This window comes from Chiloscyllium plagiosum, unplaced genomic scaffold (assembly GCF_037043375.1).
Source record: "Chiloscyllium plagiosum isolate Xiang-an unplaced genomic scaffold, Cpla_swu_hap1 HiC_scaffold_30, whole genome shotgun sequence".
Lineage (NCBI taxonomy): Eukaryota > Metazoa > Chordata > Chondrichthyes > Orectolobiformes > Hemiscylliidae > Chiloscyllium > Chiloscyllium plagiosum.
Window position 1 is genome coordinate 15,687,410 of NW_028270168.1, and position 18,794 is coordinate 15,706,203.

General features: G+C 44.8%; 1 long non-coding RNA gene across 2 annotated transcripts in view; it reads left to right on the forward strand.

Moving 5' to 3' along the window:
- Positions 1-18,794, forward strand: part of LOC122563546 (uncharacterized) — an 88,887-nt gene that overhangs the window by 1,849 nt on the left and 68,244 nt on the right. The window contains exon 1 of one of the 2 annotated variants that reach the window (XR_015752130.1): positions 5,412-5,562. The exons of the other annotated variant lie outside the window; for it this stretch is intronic. This is a non-coding gene — a long non-coding RNA (uncharacterized LOC122563546). Of the gene's footprint in view, positions 1-5,411; positions 5,563-18,794 lie in introns of those variants that run through there. 2 annotated transcript variants of the gene reach the window in all.

Consider the following 18,794-nt stretch of genomic DNA (forward strand, 5'->3'; position numbering starts at 1 on the left):
GCTCTGTAGTGCCAGTGGTGGTCACTGCTGGAACTACAGGCAGGCTAGATAAAGAAGGGCTTCTGGCACAAATAGATTAGATTTGATGATTAGATTCCCTACAGTGTAGAAACAGGCCCTTCAGCCCAACCAGTCCTCACTGACCTCCGAAAAGTAACCCACCCAGACCAATTTCCCTCTGACTAGTGCACCTAACACTATGGGGAATTTAACATGGCCAATTCACCTGACCTGCACATCTTTGGACTGTGGGAGGAAACCAGAGCACCTGGAGGAAACCCACGCAGACAGTCACCTGAGGCTGGAATCATACCTGGGACCCTGGTACTGTGAGCCACCGTGCTACACTGGACAAATAGATTTGTCCAGTGTGTTACTGATCCTAGTCAGAAGCGTGAGGGAGTGTGTTTCAGATGGCTGAGGATTGGGGAGGAAAGTAAGGGAACTGAGTAGGACCTTGAAGAAGGGACATCTGTGATGAGTCCTGCAACGAATGTCCCGTCTGCTTTGTGAAGCTAAGGCTGAACATTTCCTTGCTGTGGTATAAAAGGGGTATAAGAGAGGTAAATCTGCTATTGAGACAAGTGACCCAGTACCACTGGATCTTGCTTTTTCTTGTTGCCTTGTGGCAAGATGGACCACTGTAAGATATTCCTTAAATAAAATGAATGTTTCCCTCACCTTAGCAGACTCTGTAGACAGTTTTTAACACTAAAATGAAACCAATTATATTCCACCTGCTTGGTGTGGGTCTCCCCTTGTCCTGAGTAAATGGTGGGGGAGGGGTTAAGGTTTTCAGGCTGTGAGTAGGCCTCTGGGTTGTAGAGGCCAATGCTTTTCTCACATACTGCCCCATAAGGTGGGAGAAAGTCAGGACAAGTGGGTAAGCTGCAGAGACAAGCAGGAGGCTGGAAAAACACAGCAAACCAGGCAGCATCAGGAGGTGGAGAAGTCAACGTTTCGGGTATAACCATTCAGGGCTAGAGGTGGGGTAGGGGGGCCGCAGATAAAGGAAGGGGTGTTTGGGGTGGGGAGAGTAGCAGAATGGTGAGGTAGTGAGATAGTAGTGGATACAACCTGCTTCATCGATGGGAGGGATGAATCCACATGGTTTGAAGAAGCCACGCATTGGATGATATGAGCCTCCAAACCCAAAATGAGATGGGGAGGGGGGAGAGGTACAATGCAGGGTTATGTTATGTCTTGCATTAGAATCCATAAGCAAATCAAAAGTCAAGGCCAGGAAATGAGTATTTTGCATCAGTATTTACTGTGGAAAAGGATATGGAAGATATAGACTGTAGGGAAATAGATGGTGACACCTTGCAAAATGTCCATATTACAGAGGAGGAAGTGTTGGATGTCTTGAAATGGGTAAATGTGGATAAATCCACAGGACCTGATCAGGTATACCCTAGAACTCTGTGGGAAGCTAGAGAAGTGATTGCTGGGCCTCTTGCTGAGATATTTGTCTCATCGATAGTCACAGGTGAGGTGCTGAAAGATTGGAGGTTGGCAAACGTAGTGCCACTGTTTAAGAAGGGCGGTAAGGACAAGCCAGGGAACTACAGATCAGTGAGCCTGACGTCGGAGGTGGGCAAGTTGTTGGAGGGAATCCTGAGGGACAGGATGTACATACATTTGGAAAGGCAAGGACTGATTAGGGATAGTCAACATGGCTTTGTGCGTGGGAACTCATGTCTCACAAACTTGATTGAGTTTTTTGAAAAAGTAACAAAGAGGATTGATGAGGGCAGAGCAGTAGATGTGATCTATATGAACTTCAGTAAGGCATTTGACAAGGTTCCCCATGGGAGACTGATTAGCAAGGTTAGATCTAATGAATGCAGGGAGAACTAGCCATTTGGATACAGAACTGGCTCAAAGGTAGAAGACAGAGGGTGGTGGTGGAGGGTTGTTTTTCAGACTGGAGGCCTGTGACCAGTGGAGTGCCACAAGGATCGGTGCTGGGTCCTCTACTTTTTGTCATTTACATAAATGATTTGGATGCAAGCATAAGAGGTACAGTTAGTAAGTTTGCAGATGACACCAAAATTGGAGGTGTAGTGGACAGCGAAGAGGGTTACCTCAGATTACAACAGGATCTTGATCAGATGGGCCAATGTGCTGAGAAGTGGCAGATGGAATTTAATTCAGATAAATGCAAGATGCTGCATTTTGGGAAAGCAAATCTTAGCAGGACTTATACACTTAATGGTAAGGTCCTAGTGAGTGTTGCTGAACAAAGAGACCTTGGGGTGCAAGTTCATAGCTCCTTGAAAATAGAGTCGCAGGTAGATAGGATAGTGAAGAAGGCGTTTGGTATGCTTTCCTTTATTGGTCAGAGTATTGAGTGCAGGAGTTTGGAGGTCATGTTGCGGTTGTGCAGGACATTGGTTAGGCCACTTTTGAAATATTGTGTGCAATTCTGGTCTCCTACCTATCGGAAAGATGTTGTGAAACTTGAAAGGGTTCAGAAAGGATTTACAAGAATGTTGCCAGGGTTGGAGGCTTTGAGCTACAGGGAGAGGCTGAACAGGCTGGGGCTGTTTTCCCCGGAGCGTCAGAGGCTATGGGGTGACCTTATAGAGGTTTACAAAATTATGAGGGACATGGATAGGGTAAATAGGCAAAGTCTTTTCCCTGAGGTTGGGGAGTCCAGAACTAGAGGGCATAAGTATAGGATGAGAGGGGAAAGATATAAAAAGACCTAAGGGGCAACTTTTTCACACAGAGGTTTGTACGGATATGGAATGAGCTGCCAGAGGAAGTGGTGGAGGCTGGTACAATTGCAACATTTAAGAGGCATTTGGATGGGTATATGAATAGGAAGGATTTGGAGGGATATGGACCGGCTGCTGGCAAGTGGGACTAGATTGGGTTGGGATATCTGGTCGGCATGGACCGATTGGACCGAAGGGTCTGTTTCCATGCTGTACATCTCTATGACTCTATAGAAACAGCATCCATTCTCCTGTCCACTATTTTAGTCACCTCTTCAAAAAAATGCAGTGACGGGGTTTGTCAGGCATGAGCTATCTATCATGAATCTATGCAGTCTACCTGTTTAACTGGTTTATCTTTTTTTATTGTAAGCCCTTTCTATGGTTCAGCCTTTGCTTATGCTGTGCTCAGTGTCTCTGTCAAAGTAGCCGAGATGATTTGTTTTCTGACTCTATAACAACCTCTTCAGGTCCTCCCACTGAAATTAGCTCATCTTTACCCAACCTATCCTAACAGATTGACAAAACAGTTAAAATAGTCAACCAAGGGTTACCCAAAACTGCCAAACTGAGTTCATGATTACAGTCTATTGTACACAATCCTCACTTGTATCATCGTACTTCAGAGCAATTCAAATTGTCATTTGGTATGTTTGAATAATTTTACATTTAAAGAAATTATTTTTAGCGATTATAATGAGTACATAATGCATTCTCATTTCTCTGGGGGATGTCATTTAGAAAAACCATTGAAATAAAATGAGTCTCTAGAGTTGGTCTAGTGCACTCATTAGCCCCCAGAACAACTGCAGAATAGATGCTGGGAAACCTAAATGGCAGCATAAAAATAAAATAGGGGAAGAGGAAAAATGGCTGTAAAGATATTGAACAGATATCTTCCTGGGCCCTTTGGTCTACTTCGATGTACAACTCAGTGCATCGTCAGAAATATGCCCATAATATACAGAAACAAAAGCAGAAATTGCTGGAAAAACGCAAGAGGTCTGGCAGCATCTGTGTAGAGAAATCAGAGTTAATGTTTCAAGAGCATTCTTCAGAACTGATGGTAGCTAGGAAAAGGTTAGGCATTATGCAGAAAACTGGGTGGGGGTAAAGGGGGAGAGTAAACGATATGCGGTGATTGAGTCCAAAGAGAAGAAAACAGTTGGATAAAGGAGTGGGTAATGGTCACCCTTGGAGAATGAATAATTGCTAATAGGGACACTAATTAGCTGACAATGGACTGTGTGTGGGAGCAGCCCATGTGATAGAATCATAGAATTCCTACAGTGCGGATGCAGACTCTTCAGCCCAAGTCCACACCGACCCTCCAGAGTATCCCACCCTGACCCATTCCCCTACCCTATATTTACCACTGACTAATGCATCTAACCGACACATTCCTGAACACTGTGGGCCATTTAGTATGCCCAATTCACCGAATCTGCACAACTTTAAAATGTGTACTGTAATGTGGACAAAAAAATATATAAACAGGGGATTTAAAATCTCAGTTCAGGAACTCTGAGCTGGCCTTGCACATGTAAAATAAAGGATGGTTTGGTGGCCTCTATGCAATTATTTCACACAATTACGCCAATAAAAAGTTTTTTTTGCAGCATGTTTTTCCTTTTAAGTATTTATTGTGGCAAGTCCCTCAACAGAAGAGAAACGTGTTTTGGCACATACAGTGTATATGGCACTCAAAACCAAGCATTGCAGAGTTTAGCTGTTCTGTGATTGATTTTGAGTCTGGTAACTGAGTCTGTGCTTGATTGATTAAGCCTGGGTATTGATTCAGAGACAAATAAGTAGACATAGAAGCTACTAGAATCTGAGCTGGAGGACGTTTTTAAAATGTTGTATAAGATGATCTAGAGAAAGTTCTTGCCTACTTAGAAAGTATAGTCACATTTACATTCCTCAGATATATGAAGTACACAACAGGCAGAACAGCTTCAGATAAAGGTACCAGGAATTATCTAGAAGTGAAAGGAGTTGACAATGGATAGTGATTGCTCCATTCAGATTTCTGATTAGCTTGCTGCAGCATATTCTAAATGGAAAACATTTATCAGCAAATTATCTGTGGCATGATTGGCGCATGAGGGGGCAGAATTTATACTCCACGTCACCACCTCCTGAAGTGAGAAAACGTGGCCAGATATTCCAGGAATCATTAGTTCTGGAGATGTGTCTCACTGAGGCTGTCACCTCCAACCATATGTCTTAAAAACAGAAATGCCAACTCTCCAATGTGGCCTCAAAAAAACTCACAATGCAGAGTGACGGTTGGTGCATTTTTCTGGACTGTGCGAAAGGAAGAAGAACTTGCATTTGTGTAACACCTCTTACAACCTCTGTGCATTTCAAAGTAATTTAGAGTAAAGGAAGAAATAGAAGTTGTAGGAAAATTGGCAGCCATTCTGCACACAGCAGAAATAGCAGTGCGATAATGAGCAGATGACCTGCTGTAGTGATGTTGTTAGGGGGATAAACACTGGCCACTACACTGCTGGAAACTGCCGTCATCTTTGAAATGCTGCCATGGGATTTTTTTTTCCACTCCCACCATCAAGACTAGGTGGGACATCAATTTGAGAGGCAGCCCCTTTCCATCAGTGCTGTTATGAGGTTTGCCAACTTCGATTTGATGCATAAATCTCTGGGATGTATCTGAAATCCACAATCTTCCAGCCTGAAGCTGAGAGTACTAGCCACTGAGCCATGGCACTCCTGCCACAATGCTGACTTGCTTTAAGTGCACTCAATCAATCTGCTTAAACGGGATGAGCAAAATTGAAATGCTTCATGATTTCGAATGTGAGATGGAATGAAGGTACCTTCCCTATTTGTTATCTTTGAGAAGGGTATAAGAAGGTCAGGTCACACAGTTCTGGATTGGTTTTTGTACCAGTAAGTGAGCCTTATATTATGCCAGTTTACAGACAATATAAATATTTGGTAGTTATTGTGACCAGACGCACAGTGTTCCGAACACTGGCTGCTCTGTGATAAGTGAGAACACATCAAGTACCTTCACTCTCCGCAGTCAAGGTGAACACTCCATTGTTGATCATCTCTGCATTAGCTGGTGCTGAAAAAGGCAACCACTATTCTGTGTGATTAACAAAAAAAAAGAAACTGCTGGAAATGGTCAGCTCATTTGGCATCATCTGTGGAGAGAGAAACTAATGTTTTGGATCAATGGTCTTCTGGTAGAACAGGAGAAATGTTAGAAAAGCAACATGTTTTAAACAAGAGGGGCTTTTATTAAAAAACATGCATTGGAAGAAGAGGAATTTAAAATGTGATGGATTAAGTGTGATTTTGAGTTTCTTCCAACTCAAACCAAGTAGTAAGACATAGGAAAAACTATAAGACATAGGAGTAGAAATTAGGCCATTCAGTTCATCAAGTCTGGTCCGCCATTCAATCATGCCTGAGATGTTTCTCAACCCCATTCTCCTGCTTTCTCCCCTTGATTCTCAAGAACCTATCTATCTCAGTCTTCAATATACTCAATGTCCTGGCCCTACAGCCTTCTGTGGCAATGAATTCCACAGATGCACCACTCTCTGGCTGAAGAGAGTGGCACGGTGGCACAGTGGTTAGCACTGCTGCCTCACAGCGCCAGGGACCCGGGTTCAATTCCCGCCTCAAGCAACTCTGTGTGTGTGGAGTTTGCACATTCTCCCAGTGTCTGCGTGGGTTTCCTCCGGGTGCTCCGGTTTCCTCCCACAGTCACAAAGATGTGCGGGTCAGGTGAATTGGCCATGCTAAATTGCCCGTAGTGTTAGATTAAAGGGGTAAATGTAGGGGTATGGGTGGGTTGCGCTTCGGCGGGTCGGTGTGGACTTGTTGGGCCGAAGGACCTGTTTCCACACTGTAAGTAATCTAATCTAATCAAGATGTTTCTCCTTATCTCCGTTCTAAAAGGTCTTCCCTTTACTCTAAGGCTATGCCCTCAGATCCCAGTCTCTCCTACCAATGGAAACATCTTGCCAACATTCACTCTGTCCAGGCCATTCAGTATTCTGTATGTTTCAATTAGATTGCACCCACCCCCACCATCCTTCTAAACTCCATCAAGTATAGACCCAGAGTCCTCAAATGTTTATCATATGTTAAGCTTTTCATTCCTGGGACCATTCTCATGAACCTCCTCTGAACATGCCAGCAGAGTGGCTCAGTGATTAGCACTGCTGCCTCATAGCACCAGGGACCCTGGTTCGATTCCCAGCCTTGGGTTACTGTCTGTGTGGAGTTTGCACATTCTCCCTGTGTCTGTGTGGGTTTCCTTGGCGTGCTCTGGTTTCCTTCCACAATCCAAAGATGTGCAGGTTTGGCAGATTGGCCGTGCAAAATTGCCCATAGCATTCAGGGATATGCAGATGAGATGGGTTAGCCATGGGAAATGCATGGTAGGGGGATGGGTCTAGGTGGGATGCTGTTCGGTATGGGCCAACTGGCCTGTTTCCACACTGTAGGGATTGTATGGACATGCTCCAGGGCCAGTACATCCTTCCTGAAATATGAGGCCCAAAACTGTGCACAATACTCCAAATATGGCCTCTCCAGAGATTTATAGAGCCTCAGAAGCACATCCCTCCTTTTATATTCAAGTCCTCTCAAAACTAAATGCCAACATTGCATTTGCTTTCCTAACTACTGACTCAACCTGCAAGTTTAGTGTTTGTGCATGTTCTGAAAACAATAAAATGAGGCCATTGGTGGCATTGTGGCTTAGTGGACAGTACTGCTGCGTTACAGCACCAGGGACCCCAGTTCAATTCCAGTCTCAGGTGACTGTGTGGATTTTGATTGTTCTCCCCAGGTGCTCTGGTTTCCTGCCACAGTCCAAAGATGTGCAGGTTAGGTGGATTGACCATGGTAAATTGCCCATAGTGTCCTGGGATGTGCAGGCTATGTGGATTAGCCATGGGAAATGCAGGGTTACAGGGATGGGGTGGGTCTGGGTAGGACGCTTTTCAGGGGGGCAGTGTAGAATCAATGGGCTGAATGGCCAGCTTCCACATTGTAGGAAGTGAAAGCAGGGAGAGTAGCCACAGAAACAAAAGGGAGGGACTGTGTTAGGGTATAAGGCTGGTGAGACTGAATGATGAAAGGGTAGATGACGTAAGACCGGGGAAGTGGGAATGGGATAAGTAATGAACCAATCCTAAAGGAGGTGCAAATGGCAGCATTGTGTACAGGCAAAAGCAACATAAGGTAAAAACAATGACTGCAGATGCTGGAAACCAGATTCTGGATCAGTGGTGCTGGAAGAGCACAGCAATTCAGGCAGCATCCGACGAGCAGCAAAATCGACGTTGATTTTGCTGCTCGTCGGATGCTGCCTGAATTGCTGTGCTCTTCCAGCACCACTGATCCAAAAGCAACATAAGCGCAGCCAGCAAAGATCAGAGGAGTAACATGTGGGTTGACCTGAAACTATCGAATTCAGAAAGCTGTAAAGTGCCCAGTTGCTTCCTCTAGGTTACATTGAGTTTCATAAGAACAGTGAAGTGGGATCAAAGTGAATGTGGAGCAGAGAATTGAAGTAATAGGTGACTGAAAGCTCAGGGACATGCTCTCAAGCTAAATGATATACTCAGCAAAGTGGTCACACAATGTCAATATGGTCTCCCCAAAGTAAAGAGCCACATTGTGAGCAGCGAATAAGGTACAAAAAATTGAAATAAGTAAAATTCTGTTTCACTTGGGAGGAGTGTAAGAACAAGGGGTTAAAAAGTAGAAGGGGGGAGTAAAAAGCTGTCACTCTTGCTGTTGCCAGGAAAGGTGCTCTTGGCACCTTGGGGGAAGTGCCACAGAGGGGATTTTCCCTTTACAATGCTGACAGAGTAACAAAGAGGTGGTTGGTGGTGGCACCACAGGAGGTGGTGGGGATGGTGGAAGATCAACCATTCACATACAGAGCATGGTGGGATGGCGATGAGGCCTGAAGGAACTCTACCATCATCATGTGGGAGAGGAGAAGGAGTTTGAGCAAGCGTGAAGAATTGACATGGACAGTAACAGGGAGAGTTGGTGGGCTGGAGGCAATTTGCCATATTTACCAATGGAATTTTAAAATTTGTATCTGTTTCATTTGTTTCCCATAATACCTTCAAGTTAAAATAATCAAAACAACATCTCAGTCCTATAGAGTCATAGAATCGTAGAGTTATACAGCACAGAAATAGAGCCTTTGGTCCAACTCATCTGACACCCCAGTCTGACCTAGTGCCATTTGCCAGTACCTGGCCAATCCTGTTCATATACCCATCCAGATGCCTTTTAAAAGTTGTAATTGTACCCGCCTCCACCACTTCCTCTGACAGCTCGTTCCATACACGCACAACCCTCTGCGTAAAAAAGCTACCCCTCAGGTCCTTTTTAAATCGTTACCCTCTCACCTTGAACCTCAGCCCTCTAGTTTTGAACTCCCCCACTCTAGGAAAAAGACCTTTACTATTTATCCTATCCATGCCCCTCATGATTTTATAAACCTCTATGAGGTCACCCCTCAGCCTCCGACGCTCCAAGGGACACATCCCCAGCCAATTCAGCCTCTCCCTATAGCTCAAATACTTCAGTCCCAGCAACATGCTGTAAAACATTTTCAGCGCCCTCTCAAGTTTAACAACATCTTGCCTATCAAAGAATGACCAGCATTGAATGCATTATTCCAAAAATGGCCTCACCAATGTCCTGTACAACCACAACATGACCTCCCAACTCCTCTACTCAATGTTCTGGCCAATGAAGGCAAGCATGCCAAATGCCTTTTCCACCACATAGGAGCAAGTTACTGCAGATGCTGGAATCTGTGCTGAGCACAACAAGTGCTGAAAATCACAGTGGGTCAGGCAGCATCTGTGGAGAGACATTTTGATTCAAGATGGAAATACATTTTGGACAGCCTTGAGTTTCTGGCATTGCTTACAATAACACATCCTATGATCTGACTTTTCCTGCTGAACCCCAGTTCTCTTCAGAACATAGAACATTCCAGCACAGTACAGGCCCTTCAGCCCTTGATGTTGCGCCGACCCGTCAAACTTGTGAAGCCCATCTAACTGACACTATTCTATTTTCATCCTTATGTTTATCTAAGGACCAATTAAATGCCCTGAAACTTGGCAAGTTGACTACTGTTGCAGGCAGTGCCATCCATGCGCCTACTACTCTGAGTAAAGAAACGACCGCTGACATCTGTCCTATATCTATCACCCCTCACATATAAAGGGACGGCTGGAAAATGGGAAGCCTTCAAAAATGAGATAATGAGAGTCCAGAGACAGTATATTCATCGAACATTACAGCACAGTAGAAGCCCTTTGATGTTGCGCCGACCTGTGAAACCAGTCTGAAGCCCATCTAACCTACACTATTCCATTCTTGTCCGTAAGCCTATCCAATGAACATTTAAATACCCTTAAAGTTGGCAGGTCTACTGCTGTTGCATTCCACGCCCCTACTACTTTTAGTAAAGAAACTAGTTCTGACATCTGCCCTATAAATATCACCCCTCAATTTAAAGCTATGTCCCCTCGTGCTAGCCATTACCATCCATGGAAAAAGGGTCTCACTATCCACCCTCTGATTACCTTATACATCTCAATTAAGTCACCTCTCAACTCTCTTCTCTAATGAAAACAGCCTCAAATCCCTCAGCTTTTCCTCATAAGACTGTCCCTCCATACCAGGCAACATCCTGGTAAATCTCCTCTGCATCCTTTCCAAAGCTTCTACATCCTTCCTATAATGCAGTGACCAGAACTGTACACAAGACTCCAGGTGCGGCTTTACTAGAGTTTTGTACAACTGCAGTATGATCTCATGGTTCTGAAACTCAGTTTCTCTATCAATAAAGGCTAACACACTGTATGCCTTCTTAATAGCCCTATCAACTGGATGGCAACTTTCAGGGATCTATATACATGGACACCGAGATCTCTCTGTTCATCTATACTACCAAGAATCTTACCATTAGCCCAGTACTCTATATTCCTGTGCCTTCCAAAGTGAATCACCTCACACTTTTCTGCATTAAACTCCATTTGCCACCTCTCAGCCCAGTTCTTTAGCTTATCTGTGTCTCTCTGTAACCTACAACATCCTTCATCACTATCCACAACTCTACCATCCTTAGTATCATCTGCAAATTTACTAACCCATCCTTCTACCCCCTCACCCAGAATATTTGTAAAAATGACAAACAGCAGTGGTCCCAAAGCAGATCCCTGTAGCACCCCACTAATAACTGAAATCTTTTTTGGAGTTTCCACACCAACGTTCCCCAAACGTTCTCCGGCTGTGACCCCATTTTGAAGCTTGAACGTTGTTGCCACAGTGATTGCGAGGGCAGAGGGGGTGGGGGTTGCTGGTTTCCAGTGGGCCACAGGGTATATTGGGTTGGGCGAGGCTGGGCTGGGTGGAGGGCTATGGCAGTGTTGAGAAGAAAAAGAGTCAGGAGGTTCCACCATTGCTGCCTCAGAGCGCATGACCCCACTATGTCCGTTCCAAACCCCACTTTGGGCAGAAAGTGCTGGAGATCACAGCGGGTCAGACAGCGTCCATGGAGAAAGAGCAAGCTAATGTTTTGAGTCCAGATGGCTCTTCATCAAAGACAGCAAAACGTTAGCTTGCTCTCTCTTCATGGATGCTATCTGACCCGCTATGATCTTCAGGATTTCAGTACAGACTCCAACATCTGCAATAATTTTCTGCCCACCTTGTTCTATACTCCTACAGAGCCTGATGCCAAATCCATTGGTTGTATTTGTACATGTGTTTATGTATAAACTTGTGTTTGTACCTGTGTGTGGGGGGGGGGTGCATACTTATCTGTGTGTGTATATTGGTCTCTAATATTCACAGTATTTTTCTTTTTATTTATGTATATATACTCCCATGCTTGTACTTGTCTCTCTGTGTGTGTACATACCTATGTAAATACCTGCATGTGTATCTGTGTGTGTATCTATACTGGGAGACACTAGTAATTAAATTGAAAGAGGAAGAATACTTTCACAATTGGAACATAGTGGAACATTGCAAGGCTATAATTATTTTTCATGCTGCAAGAGTGGAAAAGAAAAACAGCAGAAGCTGAAGAGAAAAACTACCTTTTATCTCAGAAAATAAGGTCACAAAAGGTGGTTTATTAGAATACACTGAATGTAGCATTTTAACCTGGTGTTTAACACAAGTGATTAAAACGACCAGCTTTCTCAACATTGCCACATCACATGGCACATTTATACATTTTTCTATTCAATTGCTTTTGCAAATACATAACTTACACCCCTTGTCAGACCCAGGATAATGTGTTTGCTATTTTTGTATGGTATATAATAAACTGTCTCACTCCAGCAGCCATCGCTATAATTTTGAGCCAGACAGAAATTTTGCTGAACTGCCCACTGTTAGAAGCAACAGTAAGTCCTCATTAGGAGTGAAAATATGGGCAGCTAACGCTTGCTGACCTTTTGTGGGAATGTAGCTGGTCAATCACTTGGAGAGCCTGCAGCAGAGCAATGGAGGCTGTGGATAACAATTTCAAGCTGGGATCCACTAAAGGGAAGCAATAGCTTTGTGAAGCAATAAAACTGATTTGGAGATGTCAACAGCCACAATAATATGCTAAATGTGGAGTCGAGTGTTGCATTTTTGCTCACAGGACTATTGGTAGAAAGCATTTTAATAGAAGATCCCAGTAGTTAAAAGTGTACATACAAAGCGTTTAATTGATCTCAGGGTGCTAGCTGTAATGTTCCACTCCAAGTATTAAAGATTCTCAGGGAAAGCGAGAGCATGGTGCTTTACCCAAGTGTATCTTTGTTATGTATGAGCCTGCAAGGTGAATACTAACTCTGCAGATCTCACCTACCCTCTCCCGCAGAAGTCACAATGAAGTTCAGGAACTTTAGTTGATAATCCCATGTTTACCTCTTGAATGCTGTGATTCAGGTTGCCTGAATGTCAATAAAGACCTGGAGTTAATCTCAGGGCTGTCTATGCATTACTTTGACTCTACAATTCCTTGCACAAATTGCCAGAGCAATCAAGATTATCAGCGTATACTTACGCAGTGTACACAGGGGCATTACATGCTAATGTTTGATCAGGCCTAATAAGGCAATATTAGGAGAGATACCCAAAAGCCCGGTCTAAGAGGTAGATTTTAAGCATTTTCTAAAAAATGGAGGATAAAGAGGTTGAGAATGTTCTGGAGGGCTTCAGAGCTGAAGAAACCAGGAAGCTGGAGGCTGTTCTGACTGAAGCAGAACACTGTGTCTCTTTAAAACTCCAGGAAGGATTGAGACTAGGGAAGGATATTAATCACATGCAGATACTAAAGAAGCTGTGAATGTCCTCCATAGGCCACAGAAGGTCAAGGGGGAAGATTTAAGAGAAACATCCATGGTATTGATTGAGTAAATAAGGAGAAGCTGTCTGAAGGATTAGTCATTAGAAGACACTGATTTAAGGTAATCAGTAAAACAGCCAAAACCGAGTAAGGGAGGAGAAATTGTTTCCCGCAGTGAGTTACGGTGATCTGAAAAGGAAATGAAAGCTGATTCAATCATAACCTTCATAAAGAAATTGGATAAATACTTGAGAGAGAGAAAGATCACAGGGCTGTGGGTAAAGGGCAGAGCAGTGGGATAAATTAGATCACCCTCTCAAAAAAGGCCTGCACATGATGGTGGGCTGAGCAGCCTCCTTATTGTGCCAGGTGATTGTGTAAGCTAACATCAGAAGAAGCTCATTGTAAATATAACAGGACAGCTGCTCTTGTACATGAAAGGACAAAAATTAATTCCGGTTGGCTATAATGCGTTAAAAATGAATTCTCAACTGGATGCAGTCGAGCTGTTTTGAACCTCACTGATACCCAGGCTGTATTTAATACACATGCACTGTGACTCGAGCTTTTTAAGTGAAGTGAGGATTGCAGTTCTCAGCCAAGCTTCAAGGTCACATTTTCCATTACACGAGGTAAAAAAACCACTGCCATGCCTGTCCAAACTTAGTTCTGCTCCATTCAGCTTGACCTGATCTGTTCCAGTCAGCCCTCATCTGACACAGCCCTGCCTGACAACTTGATGTTTTGCCTTGTCTGTTCTCTCCGCGGCTCCATTCCAGTCCTGTCCATCCCAGGCTGTCCTTTCCACTTCTGGGCTGATCTTGATCAATGTGCTACAGTATCTGTGACAGCATAATGATCATCTTGGCGAACCCAAATTGCCTGTCTCTGTCTCTCCAATGCCAGAGAGCGAGACAGTTGCATGAGTTGAGAGAGTAATGTGTTCAGGAACAAGAGGTGGGTTTCCACTCAAATAAAACCACATGATTGTATGTTTGTAGCATGCACTGATGCATCTGTTGTGTTCCAATTGCTGCCAGTTTTTGAGTGTGTCTTTGCATTTAAGTATTGCACCTAAAAGCATGCAGTTGAGGTGCCTGGGTGTGAGGCAGCATCCTCCTATGTTCTGGGTCCAAACCCTGCTTCAGAAAACTAACCTAGGCTGACCACTGCAGTGCAGCATTGAAGGAAGGTGAAGTCACTTTAGTTCCACACTCTCATTAGAGCGCGAGAGAGAGCGAGAGAGCGCGAGAGAGAGAGAGAGAGAACCAGCAGTAAGTTTAAACCAAGGGTCAAAACACTTCTGGTAAGGGGTGAGTTTAAGACCTTTATGGTAATGTAGTGATCAGAATCGGTGGACCTTATTGACTATGAGATCCTTGATTGTGGTTGTTAACCCAGGCCAATCAGGGAGCTCTGGCTGACAGATAGAAACAAGAGATAAGGACACTGCTTGTCACTGGCCACTCGGGTGTTTCCTTTCTTTCTGGTGGTGAAATACAAATAAAGATTTACACACTTGTTGTTTTTCACTGCGACTGACACCTGCACACACATGACATGGGTGCTGGGGAAAAATAAGCACCACCGCTGTCAGGCGGTAGTGAGGTGGGAGAAAAGAAAAAGAAATATAAACAGCAGTGTCAGACATCCTAAAAGAAAGAGCATAAAAAAGAAGAATAAGTAAACAGCAATGTCAGACATCCTAAAAGAAAAAAAAGAGCATAAAAAAGAAAAAATAAATAAACAGGAGTGTCAGACATCCTGACACTCTGAGATCTGGCTCTGAGGGAGCTGGATCAGTGTCAGGGACTCTCCATTTGTGAAAAAAATCAAAACAGGAGATAAGGGCACTGCTTGTCACTGGCCACTCTAGTGTTTCCTTTTTTTCCCCTGGTGGTGGAATATAAATAAAGATTTATGCGCTTGTTGTTCTTCACTGTGTCCGGCACCTGCACACACACATCATGGATGCTGGGGAAAAGGAAGCACTACTGCTGTCAGGCTGTAGTGAGGGGAGAGGAGGGAAAAAAAGAGAAATACTGGAGATAAGGGCACTGCTTGTCACTGGCCACTCGGGTGTTTTTACTTCCTGGTGGTGGAATATGAATAAAGTTTCCTGCACTCGATGATTCTTCACCGTGTCCTACACCTATATGCACACGAGAGAGAAAAATAATTTAAAGAAAAAGGAAAAAATATATATAAATGGGAGATTTAAAATCTTTTCCATTCTGGGACTGGCTCGTCACAGCCAGTGTACTGTGTACATGGAAATAACGGGTCATGTGGTGACAGGATACCACCCTCTGTGCAGTTATTTCAGACAACCTCAGCAGATACAGGCATTGAACCCACACTGCACACTAGCCATCCAGTCCACTCAGCTAAGTGACCCCCAAGGAGTGCTACACTGTTAGGATGCTGCCTGTTAGATGAGGCATCATACCAAGGCCCTGTCTGTTCTCACGAGAGACCATAAAATATCCCATGGCATTGCTTCACTGTCAAGCAGAGGGTTTGCTGATCTCTTTAGCATTCCTGATGCTAATCACTCCACCAGTGATTCAGCCTTCAGTTGCCTCTGCCTTTAGCTCTGGAATTTTCTCTGTGTACCTCTCTGCCCCACACTTCTACTTTAAGCTGCTCTCCACCCCCCCCCCCCCCCCAAAAACTGGTAAAACCTTGGTTCACCTGTCCTAATTCATTGCTAAGTGTCAATCCTTGTTCTACAATGGTGTCCCCTGATCAGGCATCGAGTACCTTTGAATGAGGGAGACCTACCCAGGGACCTGCAGGCCATCACTCAGAATGTCTTCGTAATTAACTCTCGGGAGCATGTAGGGGGTTTGAACCGGGAACTGTGAGCTACATGAGCTCCCCACAACACCAGGGTTTGGTTCTCATGTTCCCTGCATGATGCACCCCCTCCTGGTGCTGACTTAACATTAGGAGCTCTGAGAGGAAGCCCTCGAGTGGCGGATAATTGCCCATTACAGAGCGTCCGTTGGTGGGGGATGGGGTATTAAATGCCATCTGTGGCCTACCCAATCAGATTTAATTGGGCTGGAGGTGGGAAGCCACCTACCCTTTTCACTTGAATCGAGTGAGTTAAGCCTCACCCTAATCATCCCCCACCCCAGGCTCTAAGAATTTGCAACATTCCACTCAATGTTCCTGTGAATTGCCTTGGAAGGTTTTTCTGTAGTAACGGTGCTATACAAATGCAGGTTTGTTTGTTGCTAATCCAGGCTATATAAATACAGGTTTATTGTTGTTAAACGGGGCTATATAATTGCAGGTTTAGTTAGTGTTGGGTGGGGCTATATAAATACGAGTTTTTCCTTTTTTCAATGTGGATAGAGCAACTTCACATAATCTCTCATTAGAGATTTGACCACCAGGTTCACCTGAAGCCAACAGGATTCGGTATAAAATGTGAAATCACCAACAAATCCTGTTGTCAGGGTTTACTGTGGCCAAATTCATCTGGCCTAATCAACGTTTTGATTCTTATCTGAGCATCCCCAAGTGCGAATGTATTGCACATGATTGTAATCCTTATTTTGACAGTACCAGATTAAACCATGTTGAAACTGATCCAGTTACCAGTGTACGAGAGGCTATACATAACTCTGTTGCAATCAGATTCTCTGAGGAATGTTCTAGAGATCATGGCCTTCCATCCTTCAGCACAGTTGATGCAAACTCTCCTGAGATTGTGTTAATGAGTGTCCTTGGTGATTAGGCCACCATCTGGTGGTAGTTTGTCGTCAACTTGATTTGGATGAATCAACAAGCCAAGGAGAAAGACTAGCTTTGCACTACAGCTGTCTTGAGGGCGGTGCTGAGCTGGAAGTTTGGAACTGGGGTAAGGTGAAGGGAGGGGAAACTGGTGAAGTCCATTGATGCCCTGGGGAGGAAGATGAGGCATTCTTCCTCCAGGCATCGGGTGATGAGGGAGCGGTGGTGGAGGAGGCCCAGGACCTGCATGTCCTCAGCTGAGGGGGAGGGGGAGTTGAAATGTTGGGCCACAGGGCAGTGCAGTTGATAGGTACGGGTGTCCCGGAGATGTTCCCGAAAGGGCTCTGCGAGGATGCGTCCAGTCTCCCCAATGTAGAGGAGACTGCATCGGGAGCAATAAATGACATTGGTGGATGTACAGGGGAAACTTTGATAGATGTGGAAGGATCCTTTGGGGCCTTGGATGGAGGTGAGGGGGGGGGGAGGTGTGGGTGCAGGGGAAGGTACTCAGCAGACATCGTACAATCCCTATAGTGTGTAAACAGGCACTTTGGCCCCACAAGTTCCCACCGACTCTCCGAAGAGTCACCCACCCAGATCCATTCCCCTATTATTCTACATTTACCCCTGACTAATGCACCTAACCCTACACATCCCTGAACATTATGGGCAATTTAGCATGGCCAATCCATCCTAACCTGCACATCTTTGGATTGTGGAAGGAAACTGGAGCACCCAAAGGAAACCCACACAGACACAGGGAGAATGTGCAAACTCTGCACACAGAGTTGCCCGAGGGTGGCATCAAACCTGGGACCCTGGTGCTGTGAGGCAACAGTGCTAACCACAGAGGCACTTTGCCGCTCCCACTGAGCAGACATCAGGTTCTCTCCTCGCTGTAAAACTGGAAGAAAAATGGAAGGCAATTCCACTGATAGCTACCCTCATGCATCCCCTTGTTTTACAATTCCTGTAAGACTGGCAGGGGAAGAAACCCTCATCACATTTAGATGTGCATACAAGGCTATGGAGAGAGCGAGGGCTGCAGATGCTGTGGCGCTGGAAAAGCACAGCAGGTCAGGTAGCATCTGAGGAGCATAAACCCTTCATCAGGAATGTTGGGGTGGTGGGGGAAGGTGGAGTTGAGATATTGGTAGGAGGGTGGGGTGGGGCTGGGAGGAAGGTAGCTGGAAAAGTTAGGTAGATGCAGGTGGGGGTGGGAAGTGAGGCTATGGGCCAAGTGCTGGAAGATGGGATTTGAACAGTAAGGTGCTTGTTTTTGACTCGATGGGCTGAAGGTATTCTTTCTGCATTGTAGGCTTCTATGATTAGAGTCATAGAGATGTACAACATGCCCATGCTGACCAGATATCCCAACCCAATCTAGGTCCCACCTGCCAGCACCCGGCCCATATCCCTCCAAACCCTTCCTATTCATATACCCATCCAGATGCCTTTTAAATGTTGCCTCCACCACATCCTCTGGCAGCTCATTCCATACACGTACCACCCTCTGCGTGAAAAAGTTGTCTCTTAGGTCTCTTTCATATCTTTCCCCTCTCACCCTAAACCTATACCCTCTAGTTCTGGACTCACACACCCGAAGGAAAAGACTTTGTCTATTTATCCTATCCCATGCCCCTCATAATTCTATCACTCTATGACAACAACTTGAGAACTGGGATCCAACTGTTCCCTAGTGTGTGAAGTTGGATTGGTTCAGGGGTTTGGGGGAGCAGTGGAGGTGGTTTAAATAGTAAAACCATAAGAGGGAATCGTCTTTGGCATTGGATTATTGGATGTGAGTTCTGAACACTCAGTGCCACTGGGTGAGGAATTGGAAGAGTCGTTCTGAAGAAGAATCACTGGGCTTGAAATGTTAACTCTGTCTGTCTCCTGGCAGATGCTGCCAGACCTCCTGAGTTTCTCCAGCAGTTAATGTTTTTGTT